This window comes from Alligator mississippiensis, chromosome 5 (assembly GCF_030867095.1).
Source record: "Alligator mississippiensis isolate rAllMis1 chromosome 5, rAllMis1, whole genome shotgun sequence".
NCBI lineage: Eukaryota > Metazoa > Chordata > Crocodylia > Alligatoridae > Alligator > Alligator mississippiensis.
Window position 1 is genome coordinate 176,617,309 of NC_081828.1, and position 25,513 is coordinate 176,642,821.

General features: G+C 41.6%; 1 protein-coding gene across 3 annotated transcripts in view; it reads right to left on the reverse strand.

The window, feature by feature from the left end:
• Positions 1–25,513, reverse strand: part of CDK14 (cyclin dependent kinase 14) — a 676,419-nt gene that overhangs the window by 23,683 nt on the left and 627,223 nt on the right. For 2 of the 3 annotated variants that reach the window (XM_006258932.4, XM_019497918.2), the window contains one exon: positions 10,520–15,008. The exons of the other annotated variant lie outside the window; for it this stretch is intronic. The gene's annotated coding sequence lies outside the window, so the exon portion shown is untranslated. Of the gene's footprint in view, positions 1–10,519; positions 15,009–25,513 lie in introns of those variants that run through there. 3 annotated transcript variants of the gene reach the window in all.

The window sequence follows — 25,513 nt, forward strand, 5'->3', positions numbered from 1 at the left end:
ACCGCTGCCAGTGGCACCTGTGGGCAGTTGCTGCTTGCCATCCCTCCTTGCTGCCAACACTGCCAGTGGCATCTGAGGTTGGTTGCAGATCACTGGTTGGCACTTCCCCTGCTGCGGCCACCTGTAGGAGCTCCCCACTTGCTGCTGCCACACCGCTGCTGCTGCCACCTGTGGGTGATCGCCATGCCCCCCCAGCCTCAGAAGCTGTGAGACATTCATGCCTCTAATTAAAAGTCAAAATTAAGCTGTGAAAACAATTAAATAAAACCAAAAGGCTGAAGAAATACCTGTGAGACTTGCCAAAATACAGAGGAAGATCTCAAGAGGAATGAGAAGCAAAGTGCAATGTGAGAAGAGCAGCTATAGATCAGATTTTTGCTGGTAGCTCTTTAACATTGGAAGCAGTGTCAGAGAAGTTAAGTTTCTTCATTTTTGTCTCTTTCTGAATTGAATGTGAGCATTAGAGCTGATCCTTGTTTGTAAAGCGCTTGTTTACAAAACAACGTAGAAGAATAAAGGCAATTGTATACGGGGAAAATAAAGCAGGTTGAGATGAAGGCATTCCTAAGAATAAAGATTAAATACCACCTTTCTTTCTTTGTAGGAAAGTGCCTGTTAAGAAAACCCCACCTAAGGCCATTTTTCTAACTCAGGCTCCAGGGATCCCTTTAAAAGAACAGTACTGCAACCTTCTCTTCCTTGTTTGGAAGAAATTAATAAAAGATCAGGATCTGGGACTTTGTTACCCTGTTATATAGATGACACAGAGCCCAGTTTTATCCTTAGACTTTCATGTACTAGCACAACCCCCATTTACTCTATTAGGGGTTACATAAATACATTCGAGGACAGATTATGGCCTTGGGACTTCTATATACTCAACAGGACTGAATATATTTGAAAACATGGACATTATGCATAAACATTCGAGTTATACTCAAGAACTTTTAAATACCTATTATATTAATGGAAGTGACTATTTCATACCTGCCTGGACAGCAACTAGTGTATCAATAGTGTAAGAAGGATCTTTATTTGTGTTTCTATAATACTAGCCAGCTGTCAGCATTGCCTTTTGAATGCTTTGGTTCCATTCTGCCTTCAGATGTGCATGCCTAAATCCCATTGACGGCAGTGGGAATTCCATAGGTGAATCTCAGGGCAGAATTGGACCCCAGTTTACTAAAGAAACTTGTTTGATCTGAAGAATTTCAATGTAATATTTAGTCCTTCCTTTTTCTGAAATATATTTAGCTGAAAACTTGGGATTCATGATTAAGCAGTGAAACTAGATATTATAGGTAAGCACACAAGCTATTTAATGAAAGATTTAAATTAATATCACTGAAAATTTAAAAATATATAAAAATAGAAACATGCTTGCTCAAAAATCAAAATGGAATAAACATTTACATTATTACTTATCAATATAGAGTTTTGCAATACTTTATCTTTTTTGAAAATGAAAACATTTTGGTATTTGATTTTTGGAGGGAGTGTTGATGTCTTTTCCCACTTCCTTAAACTTGTTTTTCCACTCAAAAATGAGTCTTAAAAAAAGAGCAAGAAAGAGAAAAACCTGAAAAAAATCTCCCACGTTTTTTCTTTATACTCTGAAGTTCCCCATTTTCATGATACTCCAGCAAGATTCTGCTCTGAAAGTTCTAACACAATTTCTTGCAATCCCTAGGTTCTCCTTCACTTTCATAATTAGCTCTGTAGAGAGAGGTAGTTAGCCGTGTTAGTCTGAAGTCAGGCAGAAGGCAGGGTAGAGATGTACCTTGTAGGCTAACTGAACTAGAAATGCATAAGCTCACTGCATCAAATGCTATGAAAGAATTATTTACATGTCACCTGATTTCGTTTCAGTTCATGAAAGGTCCTTTCATAGCACCTGATGAAGTGAGCTGTTGCTCATGACAGCTTATGCCTAGGGACCTACCTAAATCATGTCAGAAGTTTGTAGCACAGCGACACCTTTTATCTTGCACTTTTTGCCACGTGATTCCCTGCCGTTGCATTAATCATGGCATTAATTGTCTCTCGGCCACTCAGCAACAGGGAGGTGGGTGCGTGGAGAGAAGAGCGAGATTTAAAGGTGCTGCTGCACTGCGAACTTCCACTGCAATTTAGGTAGACCCCTACTTATGCATCTCTGTTGGTCTGTTAGGTGCATCTCTACCCTGCCTTCTGACTTCTGTAGGTAATGCCATAGGTGTGTGGCGCAGTATAGGAACCCCATAGGAACTGCACTGGCACCATTCACGTTACCTCAGCTCTTCTAGCCTTCCTGACTCATGCCTAGCTTTCCTTCTGAGCAGCTCTTGCCAGGTATTTCTAACCACTCCAAGCAGCAGAGTAATAACAAATGTGAAGATTAATCCCAAAGGAAATAATGAACAAAGTCCTTCCTCTCTTCCATGAATGCTCTTCAACCAAATCCTCTTTGCTTCTCCATAGACAGGATTTTTATCCCCAGTCTACCTGAGGTTTGGCCTTCTCCAGGGTTTACCTCAGGCCTCCGGAAGATCACCTGGAAGACGAAGAGGGCTAGATGATTAGCACTGATCACCACAGGTCACCTGGAAGACCAAGACCAGGAAGAATAGATGATACAGTATCAGACCTACAGAAATTAAAGGTAGAAGGATGAAGGCATACAACAGATGGGAATGGATACAGCCAAGGACCTCTAGGGCCTATAGTGCTAAACTGGTACTATAAGGTCTGCCTCAAGAGCGCTCTGCTCCAAGCTGTTAGGGAATCACCTACCTCAGTTGATTAAAAATTGACTGAGGGTATCTGATCCCCTGCCAGGAAGATTCAGCTGTGGCATAGCTGGTCTACCATAGGCAAATCTGAGCCTGACTCCATTCTTAAAGGACCAACCAGCCAGTGACAGAGGATAATATATTTAAAGATGGCTAGTTTAAATAAAGGCACCACTCAATCATTCTTTGCTTTTGTTGGATAATTATAATATTGAGTTGTCCTAATTGTTCCAGGGATCCATCTATTTAATAACGGTATGGGTCTTTAAAAAACTGAGCGAATATTCCATGCTATTTAGTGCAAAGTGTATAACAGACCTGTATAATACATCAAACGAATGTATTAAAATGCCATTAAAATAGAGGCTACAATAGAGGAAAAGCAGATAAGTCCTTGTGCCTGGTCAAAGGGCAATAGGACAGTTTTTAGTAGTTTCCTGTCACACTAGATTTTTGTTTCAATTCAATGGCAATTCATTCATAAATTCCAATTCATACCTTTCAACTCCCTTCAGAATTCAGTATCTTATGATACATCTCTTGTGCATGCCTTTAAGACTTTTACTTTTTTTTCTTCTCATCTATTGCCATGTATTTTGTGAAACAATTTACTGTGGCCTTTCCTAAGTGACATTAGGCTAGGGACAGACATTACACATAAGCAGTTTAAGTGATCAGAAACTGGTTTAAACCTGTAATGTAACAGAAGTTCAGTGCACATAAACCAATCTGAGAATGGCTGAAACCAGTTTGAGATAAATCTGGTTGCATGTAGTATCAGACTTAACTGATTTGGCTCGAACTGGTTTATGCAATGTCTGTCCCAGACCCCTTGCTGGTTTAAGTTAAACCAGACTCCCACAATATCCCAGCATATTCTCTGAGCTGGGCGGGACTTTCTGCTCCACAGCAAGGCTGGCCCCTCCCCTCTGCTCCCTGACTGCAGCTCCGGCAGTCTCTACAAGCATCTGCCTGGCTTCTGCTCCCTGTCCCTGTCCCCGCCCCCCCCCCCGCCCAACTCTCTGTTAAGCAGGCATTCCTCCGTCCCTCACAGACACCTCTCAGCATTAGCTAGCAGACCACATACTGGCCATCTCCGAGCTGTGGCAGACAGGACAAAGGCAGAATCAATAGATAGCTGGTAATGTCCCTGTTGTTTTCTTAATGGGCTGATAAACACTGAGTTAGGGGTGATAAACATTCCCTGCTGGGCAGGTCAGGAGGGTGGGAGACACCGCTCCCTAATTATAGCATCTTGCTGGGGCCTGGCCATGCCCTCCCTCAGCTCAGCTCGGTGCAAGAGAAGGGAGCCCCCTGGCTCCCTCTAGCGGCCCCCAGCTTCTAGCTTGAGCCACTGCAGGCATGTGCTTGCATCTCTGGGATGTCTGTCTGGTTACAAAACCTGATTTAGCCTAGCCAGGTTAGACTAACCTGTAAAGATTGAATCAATTGAGGCTCAGGCTTTTTGAATGTCTGTCCCTAACCTAAATGGTAGGCTTTTTGGGTCTGAGTTGGCCGAGATTCTGATAAATGGATGGTTGTTGAAAACACATTATCTGAAGAAACATTTACAAGGCCAGGGTGAAATGTGTCCATTCTCTGTTACTGAGACATTCAAAACACATATATTTCTGCAATCAAAATATTTTGGTGAGAAAGTAGCTCAACAGCTGGATTCCCAACTCAATTTCTCATTGAGCTCAGTATTTACAGGCCTGGTAAGTTTCTGTTAAGAAAATTATTTTATATGTAGTTTAGTCACATCAGACAAGATAAGGAACTACAGGAGTTAACAAGTGATGTTTTATATCACAAAGAGTGTATTTTGATTTATGCCTAATAACCAGGGATCCTGGTTTTCTCTGATAAAAAAACCACAAATCCTCTGACAAAACCCCCAAAATCCGTTTTTAAAATTAAAAGCCCCCTGGCACCACCCCCCCCAGCCCTGCTGGTGTCCCTCACTCTTCCTCAGCCCTGCCAGTTCCCCTCACTTGCCCCAAGAGCCCCCCCCCCACTGGTGCGCCCAAAGCTCCCCCCCCACTTGCCCCGCCTCACTTGCCCCCAAAGCCCTCCCAGCCCTTGCTGGTGCCTCTCACTGCTCCCCTAAAGCCCCCCCAGCCCCTGCTGGTGCCCCATACTCACACCCAAAGCCCCCTGAGCCCTGCTGGTGCCCCTCACCACCCCAACAGCCCCCCCACCCTAGTCATGCCATTTGCCCCCCACCCACAACCCCTTCCTCCCAGCCCTGCCAAAAGGGGCACCCCAGCTCCCAGGGCTATGGGGCAGGGACCCAAATCCACAGTCCCCTGCCCCCAACAGGGAGCTGCAGCAGAAGCAGCATGGAGCCAGCTCCCCCACTGCTGCTGCCAGCTTGGGTGGGAGTGGAGGCAGGGGCAGGGCCAGTTCCTGGCTCCCTCCAGCCCTGCCAGTGCCCCGCAGCCATGACCCGCAATCCCCCAGCTTTGCCAGAAGGGTCCCCAGCAAGCCCAACCCCCTGCAATCCCTACTTACTGCACAGGCTCCAGGAGCGAAGAGTGAGGCTGAGTTGAGCCCAGCCAAGTCTCGGCTGACTGCGAGCCTATGGCCCCACCCTTCCCCCTCCCCGTTCTGGGCAGGGATGAGGGTTTCCTGCCCTGTTTGCAGCCTGCAGAGCTCTTTGCAAAAGTGGGAAATCTGTGGGTTTCTCTGCTAAAAGGAGAAAGCCACGTTTTCTCTGATAAGAAGGGAAAATCCATGGTTTTCTCTGTTTTTCCATGGGAAACAGAAAACCTGGATCCCTGCTAATAACTTAGACAAAGCTCATAACTAGCAGCAGAGAAAATGGAAGACAGGAGGGAAAGCAGGTTATAATTAGTTCTCCAGTATAAAGCATGTGCTGTTCAAGGATTTTTACATTTTGGTTTTTCTATTTTTAAATAAACAGAATTGCCTCCTTTGGCTCCTTCCTACCCCTTCTCCACCCACAGCACTGCTGCTTCTTCTAGCATTTCTCAGTGCTGAGTCTTATTTTAATCACAAATCTGCATCCCTTCTTCCCAAACCAGGCACTTTCATATTTTATTGTAGTTTACCTCAGCAATGTTGGTACATGAAACTGAGGTTGGAAACAATATTCCTAGGGTTTGAAAAATGTAACGTACATTATTTAAAGCTTCCTGTATTACTAGAGCACCCATGTTCCTCATACAATGATATGATGTGGTCCCTCAAATTTACAACCTTGTCTAACAAATATTCAGGGACCACTGGAGACCCTTCATTTCTGTTTAATCATTCATTTTCCCCACAGCAATGTCTTACAACTACACTTGTGTCTGCATGGGTGTGTGTTCACATGCACAAGGGGGAAAGGGATTAGTGGGTCAGAAGCAGTGACAGGAAGCAGCTACTATTACTGTTACGGTCACAGCACAAGGCAGCAATCAGTGCATTGGTCTCTAAAGCCAGGCACATAGCCAGCAAGCAGGGCCGACTGACCCCTACCCATCTCCACCCTGAACAAGCAGACAGACTCAACTTTCCAGCAGCTTCACTTTTCCTGTCCTTTCAGAAGTCTCAGCAGAAAATGGAAGACAGCAGGAAGCATCAACACGTCCAGCTGGGTCTCAGGGGAAGAAAGTGGTGTCAGGTATTTTCACTATTGAAAAACCAAAGGTTAACCACAAACTTTTTATCTGAATTGCAGGTACATGTGACTTCCTGGGGAATGGCTCCCAACCTTGTGGTCCCCCGCTACTACAGATTACACAGTCTATATACACCTTAGAGAAGATAAATCCAAGCACACTCAGACACTTAAATCACTGTTACTGACCATGCATGTATAGCATGAATGCCATGTACCCCTGGAGGCTGGGGGGGGGGGGGGGGGGGGGGACACACGACAAGGTCCTGCAAGCGGCAGTGGTGCTGTTGGTGGCAGAAACATGGTGGTGGCAAGTGGTGAGCTCCTGCAGGCAGCCATGGCGCTGTCAGTGGCAGGCGGGGGGTGGCGTGCACCGACTGGCTGTCAGCAACTACCCGCAGATGCCACTGGTTGCATCAGCAGTGGCGAGTGACAATTGGGGACCACACAGATGCTGCTGGCAGTGTCAGTGGTGGGGGAGGGGGGAGGAGTGGCAAGCAGCGACCACTCGCAGGTGCTGCCAGCAGTGTCGGCGGTGCCTTTTTGCAGGGGGTGCACCGCCAAGCTCAGGAGGTGCACATGCACCCATGTGCACCCCTACACGTTGCCAATGGTGTATAGCAAAATATCTTTCCCTGGACAGACTTCTAAGAGAACTAAGTAAAGTGGGTATGTGTGTACATACAAGACATGACAGACACTTACTTCCAGAACATTTGTAACATGCTGTAATCCAGAATATTTGTAGCTAAAAAATAGCAAGAAGCAAGCAACAATCAGCCATGTTTAGGGCCATTGCAGCTTGTGTTTGTTAAGTTTAAAAAGCCAGATTCCAGAAAGGCGTGTTGGGAAAAATGCTTATAAAGAGGCAGCCCTCTACAGGGAAGGTGAATGGAAAGGTGCTATTTCTGTGCACTATTATTCCATCATTATAAAAGGATATACATATTTTTTTCTATTATGCTATATGAATTTACTTGCATTCTAACTGAGGTTCAGTGTCTGTTAAGAAACCTGAGGGATTCTCAAAAGAATCTGTTATTCCCCTGTCCTCTGAAAGCTTAAAATGATTTTTTACTAGTTTTTACCAATAAGCTGAATGTAATTTGTTGTACTCTGTACTGACTTAGTGCTAACTATGGCTAGCACTTCTCTCCTAATAGTTATATTAGGACATTATGCATTATAATATGAAGAAGAATTTGAACACTCAGGTGACAAGCTGTTTTGAAAATATCTCAAATGCCCAAACATGCCCTGACTCCCAGGTGAAACGCTTAGCAGACCATTTGACTTTGGTAGGTTGGGTTGTGTGTATGCGTATGTTTTATAATCATACAAAGATCTTTGTAAGACCTTGACTCTGTGTCTCACAGCTGCACTGAGAACTCATTTCATTAATGCATGTAGGGCTCTGAGATCCTCAGGTGAAAGAAGATAGGTGCAATGTATTACAATTAAAAGTTCACTAGCCCTTTTGCACTTCACTCTGGGAGTGCATGATTATTGCACATGAACTTGAGACTTATTGTTTCCATGATGTCATAAGGAATCTCTTAAGTTTCAAGCACTCATACTGCCTTACACTTTTAGGATTCCTTGGTTAGCTCTTGACATTTTACATCTTGCATCTTTTACACAAATTACTACATTGGTCCGTGAACAATTAATTTAAAACATGTATACTTGATCTTAGCCTAGGAAAGTGTCTACACAGTATGTCCCCAACAGTTATTGGTCATTTTTCGGGAAGGGAGAAAAAAAGGAAGATAATTTTGGAATCATTCTCTCTGCTAACTCAGAAACCACCATCAGCAGGGAATGACTGTGGGGCTGCCGGGCTGCTCTCAACTATTATTGTGCTTGGCTCACTCTCAGCATGACTCACTGCAGACAATATATAACACCACTTGCAAGGGGAATGAACAGTAAATACTTGGCCCTGGATTTTTTTTAATCTTGTCAGTTTTCCCCTGATTTGTATCCTTTATCCGTCTCATGTGCTATGTAAGCTTCTCAAAGCTAATGTCCATACCACCCCTCTCCCCCCCCCCACTGGTAGCAGCAGGCTGTTCTGCCACTGTAGGGTCTCATTGCAAAGGTTTATAAGGATGGCCATTATTCTGCAACTGTACATGTTAACCTAGTGGCACAAGCTTGCTCAAACATCTTCCCTCTGATTTTTCTTTTCTCTGGGGGGGCGGGAAGAGGCACAGCTATTATAGTAAGTGCATCTCTCTCTTGGCTGTTTCAGCCAGACTACTTTAGGAGGAAAACATTTAGGTCCCCAAAGGAGTTGAGGCAAAGGTTATTAAAATGAAAAATAAGAATGTTTTACAGCACATACTGTATAATTAAAAGCTTACTCTGCCCATGCTGGTATCTTTATATTATTTTAACCTATACACATTTTTTAGATAATGATGTTTAGTCTCCATTTGTATCTGATATTATGATAGGTTTCAACTGCCCTGTCACTAGCAAGCCAGGAACACCAACTAATGAAATCCCTGGCAGTGAAAAAGAACAAAGTAGTACAACAGTACAAAGATTTAAAATGGTGGTATCGTCCCAAACATGCCCTAGCTGAGGAGTGCAGCAGAAATAGGTCAATGTTGGCATGTCTGTAGGCTCCTGGGTTTTGGTTTTGTGCTGCTCTTTCTTGGTAGAGTTGGTCAGAGGAGGAAAATTCTGTTTTGTGGCAAATTTCAAAGTTTTGAATTGAAAATATGGTTTCTTGCATGTTTTTGCAAGAACAGAACTGGGTCAAAATGTCCACTTTGGGATCAAAATCTGAACATATGCAGCATCTTTCGGTGGGTGGGTATTAGCCTGATATTCAGATTTAAGTCTCTACTCTGCTTGATTCAGCTTGTCTTCTTTCCTTCTTAGATATACATTTTGTTAAAACCAATGCATTGGGAAAAAAGTTTTTGGATTGATGAAACAACATACTTTGGTAATTTTTCATTTAGTCAAAAATGTTGTGAGAACATCTACTTCTGGTTGCTGCTGGTTATGAATGCATGTTGCATCTATTTAGCTCCTATTGGTGAGGCCTAGTAGGATACTGATAGCATGGAACAGAAACAACATTAGTACAGCCCTTCTAGATACATTAAAAAAAACCCATCTAGGTACAGTACAGTTGCATCTGTGCAGGCCAACCAAACATTCATATAGTGCACAAACAAGCCAACCAAAAACCAAAGTAGCAATTGCATAATTATTAAGTTAAATATGGCAGCAATATTGCAGGTTTGGATGATTTAGTAACGGAATAAGTATGAGCATGGAATGAACTGGAATAATGCAGTGGTAACTCAGGTTCGCATGGCTTAATATAGCTATAAAAATCAGAATGTTTTGCAAAATTTTGAACAAGAATTGGTTTGAAAACCTGTATTTTGGGGTACATTTTCAATATGAATGCCACCTCTAAAAATGGGTTTGTTTGCTCAAAAATTTTTGCTAGAAAGCTGGCCTAATTTCCACTTGAAATGAATCTTTTTTATACTTGTGCAAAGCACTATGAATGGGACTATAAACAGGACTATGTTTATAACAAAATGAAGAAATACACACTTAATATTAAATCTAGATAGAGAATTTTTAATTTGTGTAATATTCTGCTCTGTGTAATCAGTATTGCTGTGTAATTTTAATTTTTTTTAATAGCAGCTTCTTACCCTAATCCAAAAATCACCAAAGCATTCTGGAATAGGACATTGAAAAGAGAACAAATATAGAATTTAACTTCACTTAACTTTTACATTTACTTCAAGGAAAATATGTAAGCACATATTTATCCTTAAGCATATTATGTCCTGTTGACTTTGAAAGCTTGCCTAAGTCCCATTGCTTAAACCTGTACAAGTTTTTTCTTAAAAATGGATGCAACTAATTTTGTGCTTAAATCTAAACACATGCTTAAGTATGGCTGATATGGAGTCAAAGACTTTTCAGGTAACGACCTTGTACACAGTGCTTTCTTCTCAGTAGTGTCCATCCTATAAAATATATATTCCATCTATAGTTATTATCTTGTGTGGTTTTTTGCAAAATATCAGCTGAACATCTGTTGTATTTTAGGCTTATACAGCATTTACCAAGGAGAGGAGAGATTCTGCTACACTTTATTCAAGATCATGTTACAAGAAAACAACAGTTACAGCTGACAAACCATCACATCTTCCAAAATACAGACAAATTACAAGTTGTAACAAATAATGCAACATTAATTTTACCGTACTGCTTACTATGCTGTCATTCTGAAGTATATATATATACTTAATTACATTAACATTGTTTTCATGTACCAAACCCCTTTTGAAAGAAACACCTCTTAGTGCATCCTACAAAAAACCCAACTTCAGCTGGTGAGCCAGGAGTTTTTATGCTGCACTGCTGAAATATATTTTTGGGTGGGATTTTATAGTGCATCCTTTAAATTAATTTTGCTTATGTCAAAAATGCAAGGCAGTAACATATACATTTACCTCCCCCTATACGTAAGTAGGGTAGGCTACTGTTATGCTCAGTAATGCAATATTTCTATTTATATGGGGTATCAGTATTTTGCTCCCCAGTATGTACAGCCTAAACATTTTATATAACAAAGATTACAAAACCAATAATATTCACAGATGAGTATTTTTATAGAAGCATAACAGAGCACTGACTATACATTCAGTCATGTGTACACTTCCAAAGAGCACACTGAGGGATAGATATCCCACTAGTAAGCAGGAATTTGCAATTCTAATTTCCTTTGGCATTAGTGAGAGCTGCCTAAGTCAGGATCTCCCACCCACCAAAGGGAAGAATGCCTCCCCAGCATCTCTAGCCACTGCAGGTAAAGTTTTCATGTGCTGCATGTGCAGATTTACTATCCTACACAATGATTTTCTTTAAAAATATATATAAAAATAAAGAGACCAAACCAATTCAGGATACTATGCAGTGATGATGCAGTTGATACTATCACAGTGCTAGAGTGTCCTGACCAGTGCTGTGCAACCCTCTGCTAGGTATGATGTGTTAGGGCTAGGTGACCCTAACCCTACAGGACTGTGGACTACTCCATCTCCAGCTGGTTAACTTGTAAAGTTCAGACATATGAACTTAAACATCCCAAGAATCCTCCTTTCCCACAGACCATCCACATCACCACCTCCCCCTATCAGCCACTTACTTCAGGGGGCTAAAGCATGCTTTTCTGCTTTCATGTGCCTGGTACAGCTGCCCTGAAATTTCAAGGATGCTAAACAGATGCTCCCTCCTTTCTCTCAAGTAAAGCCATCAGCTCCCATCAATTTTGAACAGCATCTTCAAGGGACAGCCATGTGGTAGGAAAATGAAAGCTATCCCACTACTGCCATCAGTCACTATGGGTGAACAGGGACCAATAATGTCTAACAGCTTCTCAAGCACAGAGATTACTGTTTCTGCTTGTGCTTGGTTGCTAAACCAGCCAAGAGGAATAGGAAATGCTACGTTGCATGCCCATAGTGTAACACAGAAGTGGCTGACAGCAGGAACAGGACTTTTTCCTGGTCCCTACAGCACTCTTTCAGAGCTAGGTTGCCTGTTCTTGCCCCAGGTAGAACAGATTTAGACTTGACTGGGGAGCAGCCATTGTCCTGCCTAATGTCCCCTAAAGAGCATTCAGCAGGAGGATGGTGAGCCAGTGTCTCTGTGGAGAGCTGTGGAGGAAACACCTGTTCAGTATGTTACTGACCCCGCCAACCCCCTCCTTCCTCACAAATAACAATAAAAAGAGAATCTCATATTTAGTATGGGATCTAGCTGATGGTTTTTGAAAGGTGATAACGAGGTAGGTAGGGACTGCTCTGGAAGGAGAGGAACAGGGAACACATCATGTAATCATCACAGCCAGAGCTTGGGAGTTTTCAAGACCTAGAACAACATTTAGAGCTTCATTAAACCTTGGATGGGTTTGGGGATCCAAGTGAACATTTTTGTAATAGCCTATGCTTGACCATGTCAGATTTCTGGATACAAAACATCCCTTCCCTCCAGAGCAAAACTCACACATGCATTCCAGAGCTTCCTCAACAGAAGAATAAATCTGTGAATGAACACAGCCCAAACTTGGGGCCTGAAGTCGGGTGCAAAACTGAGTGAACTGGTTCTTCAAATTGCCCCAAATTCTGCTGGTAGTTCAGATACGCGTAGAACCTCTAAAAATTGAATCACTTTCTATTTACACCCTATCTATATTCATGTGCCTCACTTCAGGCACTCGGGTTTGATCATTTTGGCTACAAATTTTAATGATTTCAATGGTTGTTTAAATGTAGGGCTAGGGAGAGAAGAGAATTTCTCTCTCTCTTTCTCTCTCTCTCTCTCACACACACGTGTGCGCGCGCACACACACACACACACACACAACTTGAGCAAATGCTATGTTTAATTTAAGATGTATAGTAAGGTGCTAGATTTGTAACCCTGTGAAGGGAACAGTTTGAGGAATTACTCTCTACATCAAATCATTACATGTTTTGTTGAGAAGAATTGTTTACCTCCCTACTTAAGCTGCCAAAGTAGATCTATGTCTAAGAAACTATACTTCTTTTACTAACTGAAACCTTTGTTACATTTTTCAAAAAATCTTCAGATTTTTGCAGTAATGTAAAGCCTTTTTCTTTAAAAACCAGCTAATTTTAAATACTGAATGGCTTATGATTTAAGTAGCATAGATAATGTACAAAAGATTTTCCTCTTACAAAAAAATGAAACATGAAACTCAAAGTAAATTATAAATAAGACAGTTTCTGTGTGTGGTAAATTCAGAAGTTCAGTGGATTTTTTCTTCTTTCCCTTATAAACATGGGAGAAAATTTGTAGCAAGTTTTAAACCAGAGTGTGATTTCAGTCACTTTCCATTTCTGAACTGCAAAGATGTCACAGGGGACTTATAGTTTTAATGGCTATGCAGTTATTGGGTATATATTCACACCTTAACTGTGTTTGAAAGTACAGAATAATATTTATACTGGTTCATAAGACATACCTGGTACCTACTGGTACCTTCTGAACAATCAAGGATTTGCTTTATTGGGTGTTCTTTAGTAGTTCCCAGCAGAAACACTGCTAGAATGTGATTAAGGGGTATTAATCAGAGTCGCTTTCCTCCTTCCAAATGAAACATTAAATGCTAAACCAATGCATTTTTATGACAGCACATGAACTCAGGAAGTAAAGAAACCTTTATATTTTGAATAAAAAGTCTTGAAACTCCCTTTCAAGCACTATTGTAACTCAACAGTAGAATTTGCTCCATTCCCAGTATCTGTGTTCAGTTTTCTGCATTCTACATTGGAGCCATCATACTCTACAAATTTCTCTCACACCTAGCCTTTCTCCTCCAGCCAGAGGTAGCAGGCCATCCTTTTTAAAAATTATGTACTGCACTGTTTGCAAAGTGTGCATTTAAATGTTTCATTAAGAAAAAAGCAATTAAGTGTTTTCTAGTGCAGAATGTCTAAGGAAAGGTACATTGGTGAGAAACAGCAAATGTCTTGGATTAGGATGACTTTTCAGTGTGCTTTTTAAGAAGCAGAAAACAAAGCTAGTTCTAATGGCTCATTCAGCAAATACTGTTTCTACATCCAAGTAGTTGTCCTAAGTTGCCCTAAAGTCATCTCAGTTCTCTTTCATCCTCTCCTTGTCATCTATTTCAGAAAATATTCCAGAAGAAAAATAGTGTGGAAAAAGTAAAAGATGTAATCAAGGCCCCAAAACATTAATGAATACTGTATACTCTTAATGGAACTAAAAGGATAAGAAATGTGTCACTGTATCTGTTAGGGAATATGTCTTGTAATTTTTTTTGTATGTATGCATGTTTGTTTTCAATGCAGGCCTATTTTGAAAACTGACATGCTACATAGTTTAAGCAGATTAACCAAATTCTGAGTTTCTAAATAAACATGCAATTATTGCCATGTTTAAAAAATGGATCTGAATGCTCTGGAAGCTGGGGGGAAGGGGGGTGGACAGGACATTTTAGGCGTAGTGGCACGGTACTGTAATTGTCAATCAATCCATCACATTGGGCTTGCACTAGCTAGAAATAGTCTTCCTGTAGGTTGCAAAATATTTCTCAAAGAAAACACACATTCTTTTATGCCACTATTTTTTTTATGTACAGACATTACTGTAGTAGTGTGAACACCAAATGTGTTGTCTTAATGTATTTAAGACATTGCTGGTGAAAGCATAAAAATCCTTACAAAGATGTTACACTGCTGTGGAAAATCAAACAAAATCAAACACAAAAGACTGAAAAGAGTACATGCCATGTATCAGTAAGCAAAAGCTTAATCTTCACATAGTTCTCCGAAATCACAAGGTATCCAAATGCGTGCAAGGTTTTAAATAATTGCAGGGGAAAACAGTATCTTGCCAGCTTCAATTTTCTTTTGAATGAAATCCACCATAGAGAGAGACAGAGAGAGAGAGAGAGACAGACAGACAGAGAGAGAGAGAGAGAGAGAGAGAAAGGAAACAGGGCCATGGTTCCTTCATATTACTGGTCTCCTCATTAAATGTTGTTCCCTTCCTTCAGACTGGTGAGCTTAATCCTGTAATGAAACAACAGAAATTATAATAAGACTTATGAGCTGCATCATTTCATGATCTGTGAACCTAAAACAACAAGTTTTCCCCAAATCAGCCTCTTTTCTTCAATTCTGAATAACATACAGAAAGAAGCCCAACACACATTCGACAAGACATTTCAACAAAACGGAAACTCAAACGTCAGTCTTTTTAAATAAGATGCCCAAAGTGAGGCACCTAAATCCAGACAGAGGCATCTACATAAAAGTGACTTGATCTTCAGCTGTCATGGGCACCCACATTTCCCACTGAGTTTGTACACTAATATTTATGGTAACAGAGTGCTGTCTCTGCAGCAAAGATGTTCAAGCACCACGTGAGTAGAGAGTAACCTGCTGGTTATTGCTGCACACTTCGGAATTTACAAGATATACCTGCTTCTTTTCCTTAATCCTCTCCTGTCAAGCACTAAGTGATCTCTCTAGTGGCAGCTCGTTTGATAGGGCATCTCAGATAGGGTTAGATTGTCAACCGTTTCCCTCATACTTTGCCCCCAAAAGGGATTTGGTAACACGAGTGTATATTACAGATAGACCACTGATAGACATTCAGCTTAAGATGTGATGGGATCTAATCCTCGATCCAACAATCGTGTGTCCTCCCATGGCACAGATAAAGCCAACCAGCTGATTGTCAGTTGGGGCCAGGACGCAAAACAGTTCCTAGTCCTAGCTGATAATCAGTTTGGTATATGGGGAGCCTGGCATTGAGCTGCCACAGCCTGATACCAGGCTCCCTGTGCATGGGGAGCTGTATTAGCCCCATATGACAGCTAACTGAGCGGTGCATATGGTTTTGACAGGTCCCAGTGCATGGGGAGCTCAGCATCAGGCTGCAGCATCCCTCTGCTGGACTCCCTGCACATCAGGACCTGTCCCAGTTTCAAAATGACCAAAACTGGTTTGAGATCAACCTGGTTGAATGTAGTATCAGACTTAACTGATTTGTTTCAAACTGATTTATGCAACGTCTGTCCCAGACCCCTTGCTGATTTAAGATAAACCAGACACCCCCAGCAACCCAGCATGCTCTCTGGGCTGGACTGGGATCTCTGCTCCAGCTGCAGGGCTGACCCGGTCCCTCTGCTCTCTAGCTGGAGCAGAGATGAGCCCAAGCAGAGACACCAGCCAGTATGGCCCTGTTAAGACAAAGTAGGCAGTCCCTCTTTCCCTCACCACAGCCAGGGTCAGCCTGTCTGCCGGGGAGCAGAAGGGAGGGGGCTGCAGTGGGGGCCCCTGGAGCCGGGAGACCCTGGCTACAGGGAAGGGACAGAGGGAGAAATTAATCCTTCTCCCTGCCCCCTTTGCTTTTAACGGGGCCATGCTGGGTTGGTTGTCCCGCAGGGTGGGGAGGGGGGCTCTGTTCATGCTGGGGGCATTCTTCCCCCTCCTCCTCCTCCTCCCCCCGGGGCGGGGAGGGGGACTCTGTGAGGCACTGGATGGGGACTCTTCCTCCTCCTCTGCTTCCCCCCCCTGCCCCTGAGGAGCTGGGAGGGGGGGCTCCATGCGATGCTGCCCAGCCCCAGAGCAGGGGCAGGGGGCAAGGGGAGGCTCTATTCCATGCTGGGGCAAACTCTTCCCCCTTCTCTTCCTCCTCCCAGAGGGGCAGCAGGAGCACGGAGCTCAGCTGGGTAGGGTGCGGGTGTAGGGAGGGCTGTTCTAGCGCCCCTGGGATTCTGGCTTGAGCCACTGCAGGCGTGTGCCAAACATCTATCCACTTGCAAACCAGTTCACTTTGCAAGACTGAATCAATTCAGGCTTAGGGTTTTTGAATGTCTGTCCCTAGCCTAACAGTTTATGGCCAGTGTTCCTTGTCCTCCCTTGGGATGCCCTAGTGAACAGTTTTTCTCCCAGCTCCCAATATTCACCCCTTACATACTTACAGATGGCCACCAAGTCCCCCCTCAGTCTTCTCTTTCCCAGGCTGAACAGTCCTAGATCCCTTAGTTTTTCCTCATTAGGTTTGTCCTCCAGGCCCTTCATCATTCTTGTGGCCCTTCTCTGGACCCTTTCAAGATTCCCCATGTCTTTTTTGAAGTGTGGTGCCCATATCTGGACATAGTACTAAAGCTGGGGACTCACTAGCACCAAGTAGAGAGGAGGTATCACTTCCTTAGCCCTGCTCACAATGCAGTGGCTAATGCATCCTAGTATGCTATCAGCTCTGTTGACTACAGCATCGCACCGGTGGCTCATGTTCATTCTGTGATCAGCCATAACCCCAAGGTCCCTTTCAGACATTGTGCTGGCCAGGACATCTTCTCCTAACCTATATTCATGTTGCTGGTTACTTCTCCCCAGATGAAGCATTCTGCATTTATCCTTATTGAACAAAATCAAGCCCTAGAGTACTAAAGTCCTTGGGAGTGTATAAGAAAAACAACAGTAGTGGAGAAGCACAGCAACAACCACTAACAGCATCACTTTGGCATTTATTATGGCATAAAGATCAACAGTGGTGGTGATAAACATATATGGTAGATGTTAAGAACTGTCCAATAAGTGCTCTTTTGTTTTTTTCTGCTGAGGTTAGCATAAACCCACCATGGATTTTATTACTAGTTATCCCATCCTCAGTTTTGCTGGCTTCAGAAACACCTTTCCTTCAGTTCTCAGGCTGGGATGTCTGGTTTCCTGTTATACCAAAAACAGGAGTCTTTATATGTGCTCCAGAGGTGGGATGGGGTGCTTTAATTAGAGCAACTCTGAGAGCCACTGTTATTAAAGTGCCTGCAGTGTCTTGTGTGTTCAGCATCCCGCGCTTCCAAATGCCTGCGGGAGTACTTTAACTAAAGTTCAGTTGACAAGCTTTAGTTAAAGTGTCCCTGCCATCATTTTAAGCATGGGCACACTGAATACATGAGACATGGAGGCTGGTGGAACATGCTAATTAGGACAGTGTATTGGAGCAACATTCCCACACATGTACAGGCATCTGTGACTAACATGACCAATACTGCCCCATTTCCTTAGTCTCTGCTAATCAAGCATGGAGAGTTTTAAGATCAAGTTGAGTGAATTTGCCAAACATTGCAATTTTGGACTAATCTTAACAAATTGTTTTGTATGGAAAAAAATTCAGGGCTAAATTTACAAAATTGCCAGAGATGGTCATAAAGCCTTCCAAATACTCTCTTTGCCCGATTCAGGGCAGGGATGTGAATGCATGCAGACCATTTCAAGTGAATATTCCACTTAAGGGAATTAAACCTGGGTACCCTCATTCTATGCAAGTATCTGAACCATTGACCTCTTGGATTAAGGCCGCCACCACCTTCTTCCTTAGGAATCTAATCCTCCTTCTCCTTTGCTTTACTGACAAATGTATGAAACAACATTTGTTTCACAAAAAAACAGAACGCAACTGTAGTCTGCTTTTTGCTTTGGCAAGAAAAACAAAACAGAAAAAAAATGCAGCTTAATCTGACCCAATCACTTTTTCTGATTTTTTGGTTTGGCTGCTGAACTAAAAAAAATCAATTCTTCACATAGCCCTAAGACCTGGGGCTGCTCCTGAAGCAGGGTTTTCCACACTGCACTCTAGTTTAATTTCCTTATGGCTTAGCACCTTGCTTTTGCATTTTTTTAAAAAAGATTTAGTTCAGAAAAAAATCTTTGCTTGAAATTTGCTAGTTTTTCCATGCTTAGACAAATCAAGGTTTCTCTGGGTGACTTTGCAGATTGTGTTTCCTCTAGTCACAGCTTTGCTTAGAAAAGCATAAACTGCAAAATGGAATATTTACCACTCGCCATTTCGCAAGAACAAACCAGGGCCCCCTCTGCTCTCTTTACAAAAATCTTCAGAAATGCAACAAACTGCTTTAAAAATTAACTTGTACTTTTGCATTGCAGAAGGAGGCAATTTTGATTTAATAATGTCTCTATTATAAGTAACAGAAGATTATAAGCAAGTTAATGATGAATCTGATATATTCAGTGACCTAAATGAAGCAACATAATTGTGTGTTTGTTATCTAGAGAAATTCTCTGCTGTGCACATCCAATTCTCTCTCACACCTCCAATGACAGAAAAGTATGTATTAATTCATCTTAAAAATAAGCAAATAATTATCATGATGCTAAATCTGAAGATATAACACCAATACAATTGAAAGATACAAAAGCTATGTATTTTAAATATTAATTCTAATTTAAAGGCAGGGAGAAGGGCAGGGTGAGTAAGGGGATATTACTTCCTAAAGACTTTGTCTGTTTCTAATTGAGAAAAATAATTTTCTTCCCTTTAAAGTGTGTCTCTCCAGTTTCACACAGATGCCTTTTGGTGGGTTCAGTATCCTTCCCAAGGTCCTGTGAACGTGGGTATAAAGTATAAATCGGGGTGGAGTTGTATTCCTGCAGAGCCCTTAGCATGCAACACACACTCCAAGGGCAGGTCTATTTAGATTGCAGCTGGGTTAGCCTGTTCATTCCTCTGAAATCAGATTTTAAATATAAAAGCAAGCAGACAACTGGGGGATACCATATCTTCGACAAGATGAAATGTCATAATTTAAATGTCTCAACAATATATCATCCCTCTTTCTCTCTTACACACACATGCCCACCCACCCCTCTTTCTCCATCCCTCCCCCCTGCCCCTTCCCCCCCGTAAAATAATATAATTTTACCAGGAGGTGCATTTTTCTCCCTTACTATTTTTTCCGATCTTTACCAGTAAAGCCATTAAAAAAAAACCAAATATTATTAAAAAAAAATGTATTCAGGTAATATCTACATGCAGCTCGTTCTATAAATGCTAATTAATTGGATCGCCGATACCCATAATGCAACTTTATTCTGACCTACATGCCCTATGAACTAGATATTTTTTTGGATTCAATTTTCTTAAAACCAACTGTCAGCATCATGTGATGGAAGAGATGAAAAATGAAAATGAGCGTTCCTGCTGTGCAGGTGAGTGACCTGTGGGAGACAGCTCTGCCTGGTAGGATTTTTACACGTACCATCAGACACAGACCAATTGATTAGATCATCTTATATTCGCCACCAACTAGGCTCAAGAGACTAATTAGAGAGAGTACTGCCTGCGCAGGCACCCCATTGACACCTAATTTGCTCAGCCAAAGCCTTTGGGGAGAATGTATTATCTCTGCAGCTGCACTTCATGCATTTCTGATTTGAGGCATAAGCAAGAAGTACTTCATCACTCTTTTGTGCAAACTGAATGTATAAGCCCTTAAGTGCTAAATACAAGCAAACAGACAAATTAAATCTGGCCAGCTTCCTATAACTTCTTCTTCCCCTCAAATATCTATAGATATATTTTATTTTATATACATACGTACATGCACACATACACAAATGGCAAGTATATATATGGGTCCAAATATACATAAAATACATGTACATATGTAACATGCATAAATATCTATAAATATATGCTTTAAAATACATAAAGCTATATGCTGTGAGATAGCTTTATTTCTCAAGCATTTGCACTACTGCAAGCTTTTAAAAATACTTTTTGTAGTGTATGGAACTGAAATTATTTGCAGTAATATCAGGCCATGTCCTTTATTTCTCCACAGACCAGGATCAGTACAGACACATGCCTGTTAAGTTTTATTTTTTAATATCTCCAGTGGCATTAGCTCAGAATTAGTGATTATTTCAGTATATAATTCAGCCCAGTTATTTTGTAAACTTGACTTTCACAGAGTAAATTGTACATATAGTTTGTTAATGAATATCATCCTATGGGTTTAAAAAAAGGACTATGAAAAATGCTTTCTACCAAGCTGTAATTTATTCAGTTAGCCATGCACAGTAGAGACAAGTCATAAGATTATGATAAAAATATATATATTTTAAAATACAACTCTATGTGACACTAAAAATTAAGCATGTTAGTAATGTTAGAAAGAACCATTTTACAGAAGCTGCTTAGGGGTAAGAGCAGGCCCGCATAATTTATAATTCTCAGAATCCAAAGAATGCTGGTAGTCTCTTACCATTTCTGAATCAGGAGAATGCTGTCTATATACTTGTCTATACACTGACTTGTCCCAGTTTAACTCAAGTTGTGTTTTTAAATCAATTTTATTAACATTGATTCCAAACCCTGGGTAGACAGGTACTCTAAATACAATGTGTTTACGCTGTAAACACTGAAGTGATTTAGAAGGAAGTCTTAGATGAATTGGTGCAAACTGTATGTGTAGGCAAGGTGCAAGACCTAATCATATTTAACAAATATATTAGGGCAGTGTTTGTGAAATTGCCTCTTACGATGGCCCACATCTGACTAAATAGCATGGCACCTCCTTTTCAGTCACCTAGGCCACACTCCTTTTAGTTCAATTTATATTGAATTTATTTTAGTAATGTTTGTGAAGGTTTAACAATTATCAACAAAGAACAAGCGCTCTGTGATTAGCCATCTCTCCAAAGACTGTTATTTATTCATAAAACATAATCGTGTGTGGATCTACTTTTATGCCATTATTATCATAATAATACCAGTTATTAAAACTAAACCATATTTGACAAATAACGTTTGCTGATGCATTTTCCTTGCTCTTCCATACTGTACCATACTTTTTAAATTGTGTTTACTTGATAATCCAGAATTGGTCTCCCAGACTTCGGTCCCAACTAGTTGAGACTGTATTTCAGTCCACCTTTAAAGTTCTGATTTATGTATAACAATAAAACATAGAGAGTGATGAGTTTTATAGTTGCTAGCCCTGCAAAGAACTCTTTGGTGGAATTCTGCCCCCCATACAGAACCCCATAGCTTCATGCATAGGAAGTCTACTTGTAGAGAGGTCATTGTAGGGTCACTGACTTGGTTTATTAAAAATAAGACCAAAAGGACTAATTGCCAGACATAAATAATAAATTACCTGGACAATATAATAGATAAGGATACTGATATAAAACATTGAATATTTTAAATATATAAATATAATTAAGAAAATGACACAAAGAGCCACCAAAATAGGCAGTGTGGTAAAGAAGACTTGGCACTGGACTAGGATATAAAAGACAAGGACTCTGTCACTTAATAGATATGTGGTCTGAGACAAGGCACTTAACCTCTATATTCTGTCTAAATTATGTTATAATCTTACAAGAATGTGTTTGTGTATCATGCCTAGCATGGACAAACCTACGAACTTCACTTCATAAATCTACTGGATACAAAAAAGCATGGACTAAATAAAGACATTGAATTTATGGCACATTATAACCTGCATGCCATCTGATAACCCCTGGTTAACTGTCTGCATTTACCAGCTACATTTTATCACCTTCTCCCCTTTCCCTTCCCTCAACTACCGTTTCACACCTATTGTCTCCCATTCCCTTTGAACCTTACTGCCATACATTTGCATTTTCACAGATCTGCATTTTGCATTTTGGCTTCTATTCTACCCAGGAAAGTACACAAACACCGACAGACTTTCCCTATGCCTCAAAAAAGGTGTTTGTCCCCAAAAACTTGCAAAGAAATTTTTTCCAGCTATTTGGGTGGTCTAATAAAAGATATCACATCTGCCCAAAGAACCTTGTTTGCTTATCTCCTTAGATCAACATGGCTACAACCAACAACCCTAGTGCCTAGCACAGCATTTCACAAACACTGATTCTGTAGCATGCCTATCACAATAAAGATTTGACTCCCCAATGAGACGTTTAGATGCTAAGTAATTAATACTACTAGCCTCAGAACAACCATCTTGGGGCATTTGACTCTCAATACAAGATTTAGGATACCTTGTACATAGATCTCCCAAAGATATTTTAACTAACTTGCATATTAACTACTAGAATGAAACAAAAATAAATAGTACTCATTTTGTACTGTAACCCAGTGCATGTTTAACTTCTGGTTGGCTGTGATAACTTCTAAACTAGGTTTATTCTGAATCTTTCAACAAACATCCTCCATTACCCCAAACGGCCCCAAGCTATTTTTTTTTTCTTTGACTAGAGAACAAAGTGTACAAAGACTTTCTCAATTACCATTTGAATAACACTTCACATGAAAAATGGCCAAGAAAGAATCTACTACGTCTTAAACTCTCTGGCAATTAAGTACAGCCTTCCAGAAGCGAGCTCTGAGAATAAGTAGTGCTGCAAAAATAGGAGTCTCAGTGATTTCAGTATAGTTTCCAAGCAAAAAACATTGGAGTCATATTTTGAACTGGAAAAGTGATTTAACAGACACCAAGGACGCTTGTACACATGATGTTGTTGTCATGTACACATGAAGAAAATTTCTTTTTGTGTGGCTTAATGATGTCACATTTTATACATATGCGAGTTTTGGGGTTTTAAATGAGTTTGCATCATCACAAACCAAACCACAGCCCGATGTAGTTTAGTTTGCAATGTTGGAACTTTGCAGCCATTAATGTCAGCTCACTCCCTGGCTGCAAGAGAGGCGGGCAGGCTCTGCCGAAAAAAAGGATGAGGCCCCTTACTGCTTCTCCCTTCAGCAGGTGCCTGTGCCCACCAGGATGCCTGGAGCCACCCGGGAACAGGCTGGCTTGCCCCTGGGGCAGCACAGAGAGGCAGCAGGAGGGTGGCTGGGTGTGCTGATGGCTGAAGAAGGTGGTGGGGATGATCCATGGGGTGCTGGAAGCCCAGGTGGGGTCAGGGAAGAGTTGTATCAGGCGCCACTAAGCTGAGGCAGCACCTGGTCCGTTAGCAGCCTGCCAAGCTGGCTCCCAAGGGGTGCTGCTGCTGCAGATGGAAGGACCAGGGCCTCCTGCAGCTCAGGGCCCACTTAGCCAGGGGCGAGTTTCTGGCAGGCCACGGAAGAGGTAGGCAGGCTCTGCCGGAAAAAAAAAAAGGGTCAGGTGCCCCACTGCTTTTGCCTTCAGCAGTTGCTTACAGCCAGCAGGACAATGATGTGTATACAGTGAAGGAAAAATAAAACCCACCATTTCAATTAAAAAAAATCACTGTTTCAATTTAGGGAACATAGAATTTAACCCTGAAGGACTAAACCCTTGTGATGTGTACAAGCACCCCATGATTTTGGTACACAACAAGATTACAGAAATACTATTGATGTGGTCAGATTTATAGAATGTACATTTCAAACCACACAATAAAGGGCTTTCTTACTTCCTCCTGATCTTCAGGCCCCAGCCATGTTGCTTTCACTTACCATGGCTTACTGATTTGTCAACTCTGCATGTAGGCTTAGTGGCTGCCTATACACATGCAGAGAGGCTGCTCTGATGCACTGTAATCACAATGCGTCGGAACAGACTCGAGTCTGCTGGAGCGTGGTAATTACTGTGCTGCAGCAGACTTGTGTCACGTTTATCAGCACTCCCACTCTGAAAAATGGTGGCTGGGGCACCTTAACTAACACTGGTTCAACGAGCTTCTCTCAAAGCTGCTCTAATTATAGATGCAGCATGTCTATATATGCCCAGCATGAACACTGGTAACAACTCACAGGCATTTATAGAGTCTAAAGCAGTGCTTCTTTCATTCTGCTTGGTGGCAGTTTCCTCAGTTTTAACCCTTATGCTTTTACAGAAAAGCTACCAAAAAGGGAACCATCAGAATATGAACTAACACAATTACATTTCCCTGAACCTAAACCTACAGCTGGGACACCTTCATGCTACTGTGAAACAAGGACATTTTTATATTAAAGTTGGTGGTTAGTTCTAACAAATGAAAAGTCAAGTGTTTTTATTTTTTTCTGTTTTTTCACTATTGATTAGGCGTAGCAGGTATGGTTGCACATACCAGAACCAAAAGCAAAAACCTAGTAAATCAGCAATGGGGCGCTTAGCTGATCCTGGTTTGAATCTTTCCCCCCTGAAGGAATGGAGCAGAAGTGGGAACAGATGAGAAAGTTCTTGATTGCTCAAAGCAAACTGAGGAGAATGGTGAACAGGGCTGAGAGTTTCAGCAACAACAGTTAGTTGAAGGAGACTGTGCTGATTCAGTCTTCATCGACAATCATTCTTCAGTACATTACTCACAGCAGGACTTCACCTTTTTAAAGTTTGAAGGAATTTCTCAACTCAAAAATGCTAATCATTTTCAGGGATCCAGACATCCAGTGAATATCTTAACTCAGCACCATGTGTGGGTGCCTATACACATGCTCAGGGATGGAGGGGGAGCGTTTTAATTACAGCAGTAGTCAGAGAGCCACTTGAATTAAAACACCAGAGTTTCATGTATATTAAGGCCCCACACATTTAAAAATGGCTGCAAGACACTTTAACTAAAGATCACTCAACGATGCTGCAGTGATACTAGAGCACTCTAATTAGAACGTGTCAGAGCACATGTATAGGCACCCTTAGAGGCCACACAAATTTGGTTACGTAACGGCCTACTGACCAAGGAGGAGAATGGACCCAAAAAGTTTAGGAACACTTTGGGGCAGTTTATTAACGTGGTAAGTTGCCTAATAAGTCCAGTCTCTTCATGCGGTGGAGCAGCAAATCAGAGAAGACTAGGGGCCT